General features: G+C 41.7%; 1 non-coding gene across 1 annotated transcript; it reads right to left on the reverse strand.

The window, feature by feature from the left end:
- Positions 1-345: 345 nt before the first annotated feature.
- On the reverse strand, positions 346-416 carry TRNAG-GCC (transfer RNA glycine (anticodon GCC)). Its single transcript has one exon. It is a non-coding gene; the product is annotated as a tRNA-Gly (tRNA).
- Positions 417-7,570: the final 7,154 nt, after the last annotated feature.

A 7,570-nucleotide genomic window follows, 5' to 3' on the forward strand; every position in this document is an offset into this window, starting at 1 on the left:
GTTCCTCAATCAGAAGTTTGGCCACACTAGGTTCGTCTTGACGGCAGCCAACTACTTCAAAGATTCGTACAGAGGACCATCTGGGAAGAAACAGACATGGTACCGAACCACACAACAAGGAAATATTTCTCTCCACCAATGGAGCACACCATTTCTCCGGCTCTGCTCCCCACGTGACCTTGACATGCACCTACCAGCTCACCTCACCTACCAGCTGACCTTGACATGCACCTACCAGCAGACAGCTCAGCCCGACCACTTTATAATAGCCGGAAAGAATAAAAAGGTGAGAATGACTGCTTGACGCAGTAAGTCTAAAATAAAGTGCCGACAGAAAAAAAGCACTGCGTCGGCCGGGAATCGAACCCGGGCCACCCGCGTGGCAGGCGAGTATTCTACCACTGAACCACCGACGCTTTCTTTTTTTTTTTTTCTCTTTACTGAACCACCGACGCCGATGCTCGACAAGGCATCAGCACTGTTTATAGTAGAACAAGGAAAATTGCGCAACGTTTAGCTGTTTTTGGGTCAGTCCTCTCGCGAGCGCTTGCTAGGTCAAGCACGCCTTTCGAACTGACCAGGTGCTTTGGGAAAAGAACAAGGAGCTCTGAGACGCAAAATGCCGCTTGATATGAATAGACGGTTGCAGTACAATAGCGTCCTCATAGAGTTAGGCAGAATTGCAACTTTAGAAATGACGCATGTGTGGCCCTGAAAATGTTCACGCTGCTCGCTTTATTCTGAAAGCGGTTACTTCAGTTGAATCACCTGTCATAAAGCTCTTCCTCACGCAATTTGAACGAATAAATATCTACACAGTAATCAATACTATAAGATGTATACCATCTTTTAGAAAGGTTGTCAAAGCACTTGGGCAATCCAGTTTCTAAACTGCTCTCACAGCCCTCCTTTAAAATTGGAGCCTTATTTATGTTCGTTTGTTGCCAGCAACCTAGCGTGAAAATAAAACAAATCCTACACTGTCGAAACTTTGTCCTCATCGCCTGTGGTCTTGCTGGTCCTGCTTTGGCGCCGTTAAACTAGTGGGCTGCAACATTACTCCCTAAGCCAAGTCATCACGCTTCTAAAGTGCGGCATCATTACTGGTCAAAGCTCCCCACCGACTCAGCCACCGAAAAGCACCGCCAAAGAGTTCCGAACTGCTTCCCAAGAAGAAAAGTTGAACACGCACTTTTCGAACGTAGCTCAGCGCTCCGAGCATGGATCATGGTGCGACAGACCTCTCTACGCCGAACAACGGCAGCAATTGCCTAAGTACAGAACTTCTTCGAATGTTTACATTTAATCTATCACAACCTGCCTTAACGAATGTGAATGGGAGTGGGGAGTCTGCCCGGACATTAAGCACTGATTGTGATGCGTTTACAAAACACGAGGTAATTTCCAGAGTCTGTTAGGAATGTTCGTTCGCCATTTTTAAGTTTTATGGAATCTTTAGATAGCCTGTGGCAGATAGCATAATTCGTGTTCCTGAGCTGAATTATACGAAGAGGCGGACATTACTAGCACGAGAAATCGAAACGCGTATTCAACTAATTTACAAAAAGTTCGCTAATTAATGTCTTAATTAATTACTAAATTTACGGCATATATTGCAATTCATGAATTGTAGCCGCTGACTTTGCAAGACACATCCACTTGAACTGAATTTCCAAGGTGACACCAGTTTCGACATACTACTTCCCAAAATGTAGAACAATACGCACAGGCGTTCCAGGTACTTTAGTGCTTCAATGTATACAAGAGTGTTTTGTTAAAAAAGCAGATGGAACAACAGTGCGTTTTCACGTCAAGCTTGATGGCGCACATTTCTAAACTGCCATCGTTCTGTAAGTTTATTTCAACTGGATGGGCCTTGCAAACTGACCGGCTACAATTCGTGATTGTAATATGTGCCGTAAAGTAATTAATTAAGAATGTAATTGGTGCATTCTTACTGATTACTTGAGTATGTGTTTCAATTTCTCGCGCAAGAAATATCCGCCCCTCTGAATAATCCAACTGAAGGAGTAGAATTATGTTATCTGCAACAGGCTATCGTTAAAAATTCCATAAAACATAAAAATTATCACCCTTTATTAATTTATTTATTTACTCTCATACCCACAGCGCTATTTAGGCATTACAGTGAATGCCCGCCAGTGGGCATTGCATGCAGCAATGTAAACAGATTAAGGCATACAATAAACAGCAGTATGCTATGCAATACAATAAAAAAAGAACGTGAGGGAATAAAAGTTGTGCATCAGGATATTAATGTACAGCACGAACAAAAAAAATTTTTAGGCTAGAAACGGCATCATACAACTAAGTAACAAAGAACTATGTAATGATAGCGAACTCTACATTAACTATATAGTGTAAAATAAAGAACGAAATTTCGAAGATCAGTTGCATAATGTTCATTATTAAGTGTATTAACTACGGCATCAGGCAGTCGATACTGTTCTAAAATGGTTCTGGGGAAAAAAGAGTGCTTTTGAAAAGTTTTGTTCTACAACTCTATTCCCTAACTTTGAGCTCGTGATCTGTTTGTCTGGATATATAATGCGGCTGAAGAATATACTTATTGAGGTCAATTCTGAAGATGTTTCAAGCGTAACGTCTGCCTTCTGTTTTCTAAAGTGTCCCATTTTAACGTTTGTTTTGCAGGAGTAATGCTAAGGTTTCTCTCATAGTTTCCGATTACGTACCGTGCTGCTATATTCTAAACTGTCTCAAGTGTATCTCAGTCGGTACACGCAGGAGGGTCCCATACGGTGCATCCGTATCCTAAAATGGGTCTAATGTAGCTTTTGTACGGAAGATCACGAGCCTGCTGGGGAAACAGTTTTGTATTGCGCCGTAGAAATCCTAACACTTTGCATGCCTTTGCTGTGATGAAATAAACGTGCCTGTGCCAACATATGGACAGTGTGAGAAACACACTCAAGTGCTTATACTAGGAAACAATTTGCAATGGGGAACCGGATAGATAATATACTGCTTCTGGCATACACTTTTTAGTAAAGCGCACCTGGACAGTTTCCTGTGTGTTGATTTGCATATGTGATTCTCTGCACCAGCGTTGTATTTTAAATAAATCATTTTGCAAAATGACAGTATCGGCAATGCTTGTAATTTCCCTCTATATTATCAGGTCATCAGCAATCTTACGGAAGAAACAATAGGTGTTGGGAAGGTCATCTATAGATATTAAGAAAAGTAACGGGCCCAATACCGAGCACTGGGGGACGCCAGACGTTACGTGGGCCGCACTAGATTCTGCGCCATTCACCACTACATGCTGAAACCGCAAAGAAAGGTATTCCTGAAGCCATGCAATTACTTGTTCATTGATATTAAACCAGCGTAGTCTACATACCAACAATGTGTGATCCACCAGGTCGAAAGCTTTTCTAAAATCTACAAATACCGAATCAACACAAGAACGAGCATCCAGTGCACCACAAACTTCATGAACGAATTCTGTTAAGTGAGTTGTACAGGAAAGCCCTTGCCTGAAACCATGCTGTTTCGCATTCAGGAGGTTATGATTGGTAATGTGTGCCATTATGTTACTGCACAAGACGTGCTCTAATACTTTGCAAACAATACTTGCTACAGATATCGGTCTGTAATTGTTGCCTAGTTCCCGAGGCCCCGATTTATACACTGACACAACGCACGCCATCTTCCATTCGTGTGGTAGGACCCAGGTGCCCAATGACTTCGAGTACCGTAAGAAAGGGCGGGATGAACGACGCACACAATTTGAGAAAAGCGCCTGTCAATCCATCCGACCCCCCTGCTGTGCTGGGATCTAGACGTTAAAGAAGAGACCGTATTCCACTTTCATCAATCACTATATCATCGATGTTTTCGATGAACTCATTAGCAGACGGATGCAGAATTGCGCTCGATGCACTTGGTGAGAAAATGGAAGCAAAAGACTTCTTGAAGAAGTTGGCTTTTTCTAACCTATTTTCTATTTCCACTCCCTCGTGATAAAGAGATGGAATACATACTTTGTCTTTTCTGTTACATTTGACAAGATTCCAGAATATCTTTTTCGTTGTTTGAAGTCGAGAAGGCAAAGCGTCAAAGAATTCTTTCTTTTTGCCTGGCGGATTTTTGCTTGCAAGATTTTCGTTATGGTCGCGAGTTGATCGCAAGTTCCCGAAATGGAGTTTCTTTTATATTTTCTGTATACCCTATTCCTTTGATTAGTAAGGCGTCGTAGCTCGCCATTAAACCATGGCTTAGATTTAGTGCGCTGTTGGGTCTGCACCCACGACGGCACATAGTTTTCTTGTATCTCAATAATTTTCGTTTTAAAAAGGACCCATAACTCACGAGCACCGATTGTTTCAAAAAGCAGTTCAAATTCCGGAAGGAATTCCTGTAATGCATGATCTATTTCATTTGCGTTGGCTTGGCTGTAATTACACGTCCGTGTGGCTTTCGAGCTTCGCGTCTTTTTCGTGCGTCAGCTTCATTTCACAGAATATACAGCTTTACGGTCGCTGATACTCGGCACCACCAAAACTGTCCTAACCCAATTTGGTTGATTAGTTAAAATTAAGTCTTATATAGGGAAGATGAAACGTTGCAAACATTGGGGGCGTGTAAATTTTAAGTATGTTACGGGATGCAATAAACCTTCTATTTGAGCAGTACGCACACATCTGCTGCATGCATAATTGTAAACGGTTCCATGTCTGCAGCACATCATTTGTACGTGTTGTTGCACCAATTAGATTGTCTATGTAAATATGTGTGTCTCAGGTTTATGGACTATTGTTTCGTTTTCTTTGAATAACTACAGTGCAGCGGACGTGAATCTTCCAGGCCGTGTGCACTGTATGCAGTGCATCGAACCGTTAGTAGGCTTTAATAATCTGTTAAGTCAGCAGTTTTATTTTGTTTTCTAAACGAAAAAGCCGCATTTAATTACTTAACCAAGCTATGTGAGCTCAGTAGTTTAGGCTGGTAAACGCTGCAGGAGTAAAGAAACCAATCGCAAAGAGGCATAAATACCACGTGGTTGGTGACAGTCCCTGTCCGCGCGACTGGCGAGGTCGCAGCGTTTCTTGTACGCTTCGAAGTTAGTCCGCCGGAAGCGCCACATGGCGATGTTAGCTAACTCGGTCCGTTGAACTCTTTGTTGCGTACGCCTTGACCGAAACACATCTACGAGGTTTAAAGAAGCCGCCTGTTATTGACAATTTGTTATGTGCAGCGTCAAACAGGATGACTTGGTCAAGGAAAGGCGGAACCATAGGCATGCTGATTAAGCGAAGCATCAAGTGCCAAAGGGCAAAAATCGAAGAGCAAAACGAGAACAATGTAAAAGCGGGAGCCAGTGCTTTGACAAGTGGACTTTTTCTAGGCGGCATATGCTTTTCTCGTGACATGTAATGAATGTTAGGAGACACGTAATGAGCATTTATGGATTAGCTGCACACAGGAAAGAAAAAAAGTCATGGTTGAGAGTAGCTTATCTGTGAACAGGTAGTGGTAGCAGAGGTCAAAATAATGAATAGATTGACTGTATCGAAGTGATATTAACGTGTTCACGAAATCGGCCCAGGTGATACTAGTATGATATATGAATGCGCAAATGGAGGATCTGTACGAATACATTAATTTAATAGGTTCTGTAGTGCTAGATTTGTACGCGTAGCTTTACCTTGTAGCTTTTAACAAGAAAAACAAGCGTCATGGGCAGGTAACGTGGTAATGCTGTAATAGACAATCATGTAAAAGACAATCGACTACGCCTTAATCTCAGAAATTGTTTACGAAGGACTGAACCAAAAGATGATAGATGAACAAAGAAAATATGGCTTGGGTAACGATCGTAAACGTATAACCTTAAACATTGGGAGGGATACCTAAGTAAGACTACAAGCGTCAGGAGCTGAATCATTTAAAATGATTAAAAATGAGATAGTAAATATCGCAAAAACCATAGACAAGGATACGAAGGAATTTCCAGTACTCTGTGAATGCAAGGAACTGGTAACCGTCTTCAGCAGGACCAAATGAAATACGAACAGAGCTAATAAAATAGTTAGGCCCAAACAGCGAGGTACAGCTGACTAGTGCCATAGAGCAAGTTATTAAAACGAAGGAAACACCAATTGGGTTGCGTGAAAGCAGAAACGTTATGTATAACGGGAAAGGTGATAAGGAAAAGACGAGCACGTACAGGTCGGTCACAGCAACATCAGTAATGTATATAATGGAAATGCAAGCCATAAAATTAGAGCTGTCGAAGTTGGCAGAAAAAATTATTGTATTGTGCGAGGTACCAATTGCGTTTCCGTCAGGCAGATACTTAGATGATAATGTTTTTTGTACTAACTTACTGCATGGATATTTCAAAAAAGCTCAAAAGAGAACTTTGTGGATAGCAGTTCTGGATATTAAGGAAGTGTACGACAACGTGTACAGTGATTTGCTATGGGATATTCTCAAGCACGAGTACACAGTTCACGATATTGTGAAGCTTCTGATGTATATCTATAGAAACAACCAAGTGCAAATTGTATGGGAAGGTCGGAAATGCAATGAACTTATATCAGTTCACCGAGTATAGAAAGAAGGATTCCATCTGTCGTCATCAGTGTCCATGCTTTAAGGGCGTAGAAAGACGGCTGGAAAAAGTAAATAAGTTTTTAATTTATCTCACAACGCTAACGGGCAAAGGGTGTAACAGAAGGTCACTGGGCTGATTTATGTGGATGACATAGTGCTACTATTCGACAATGCGAGACATCATTACAAAGACTTGCGAATATGTACGGCAATGAAGCGACAAATCTAGGCACTAAGTTTACTGGTTCAGCCCATTAAAATCGGGATTTCTGATCTTTAATAAAGAGTAGAGCCATGACGCGGTATCAGTTGAAGAAAACATAAACCCGTAGCCAAGCAAGGTAAATCTTAGTGCCATCCCCTGTTCGTGTCTTTCTGTAGCACCGATCGAAGAAATATAAATGCCTTGTTGTCAACGAAAGACCTACTCAAGAGTCAACGAAGATTATTTTAAAAAATGAAACGGAAGCGGAAGGCAGTACTAACGTAAGTGCAAGGTGGGGCTTCGAGACATACGACGCGGTGCGAGGAATTTGGAAAAGTGTAATGATGGCAGCACAACTAACATTGACAAATGCAATTCAGTGCTTTAAATCAGAAATCTTGTCGGAGTTGGAGATTAGCCACTGGACAATGGAGTGACTGGCTTTGGCGGCCCACGGTAAATCCACAAGCGAGGCAGTGATAGGTGACATGGGTTGGGCTGCTTTTGAAGTCAGAGAAGTGCAAGGCAAAGTTAGTTTTGAAGAAAAACTAAGGAACGTGAATGAAAATAAATGGCCGGCAAGAGTTCGCAAATATCTGTACCTCAAAAACGTGGACACAGAATGCGGGAAGAGGTGAAGAAAGTTGGCAATCTAGTACATGGTATTTGAAAATTCAAATGGACAACAAGGAATCATGAAAAGGAAAGTGAGACAGACATAGACCGTAATTTGGATGCAAACAATAGAACAAAAAAATCAGA

This window comes from Dermacentor variabilis, chromosome 4 (assembly GCF_050947875.1).
Source record: "Dermacentor variabilis isolate Ectoservices chromosome 4, ASM5094787v1, whole genome shotgun sequence".
NCBI lineage: Eukaryota > Metazoa > Arthropoda > Arachnida > Ixodida > Ixodidae > Dermacentor > Dermacentor variabilis.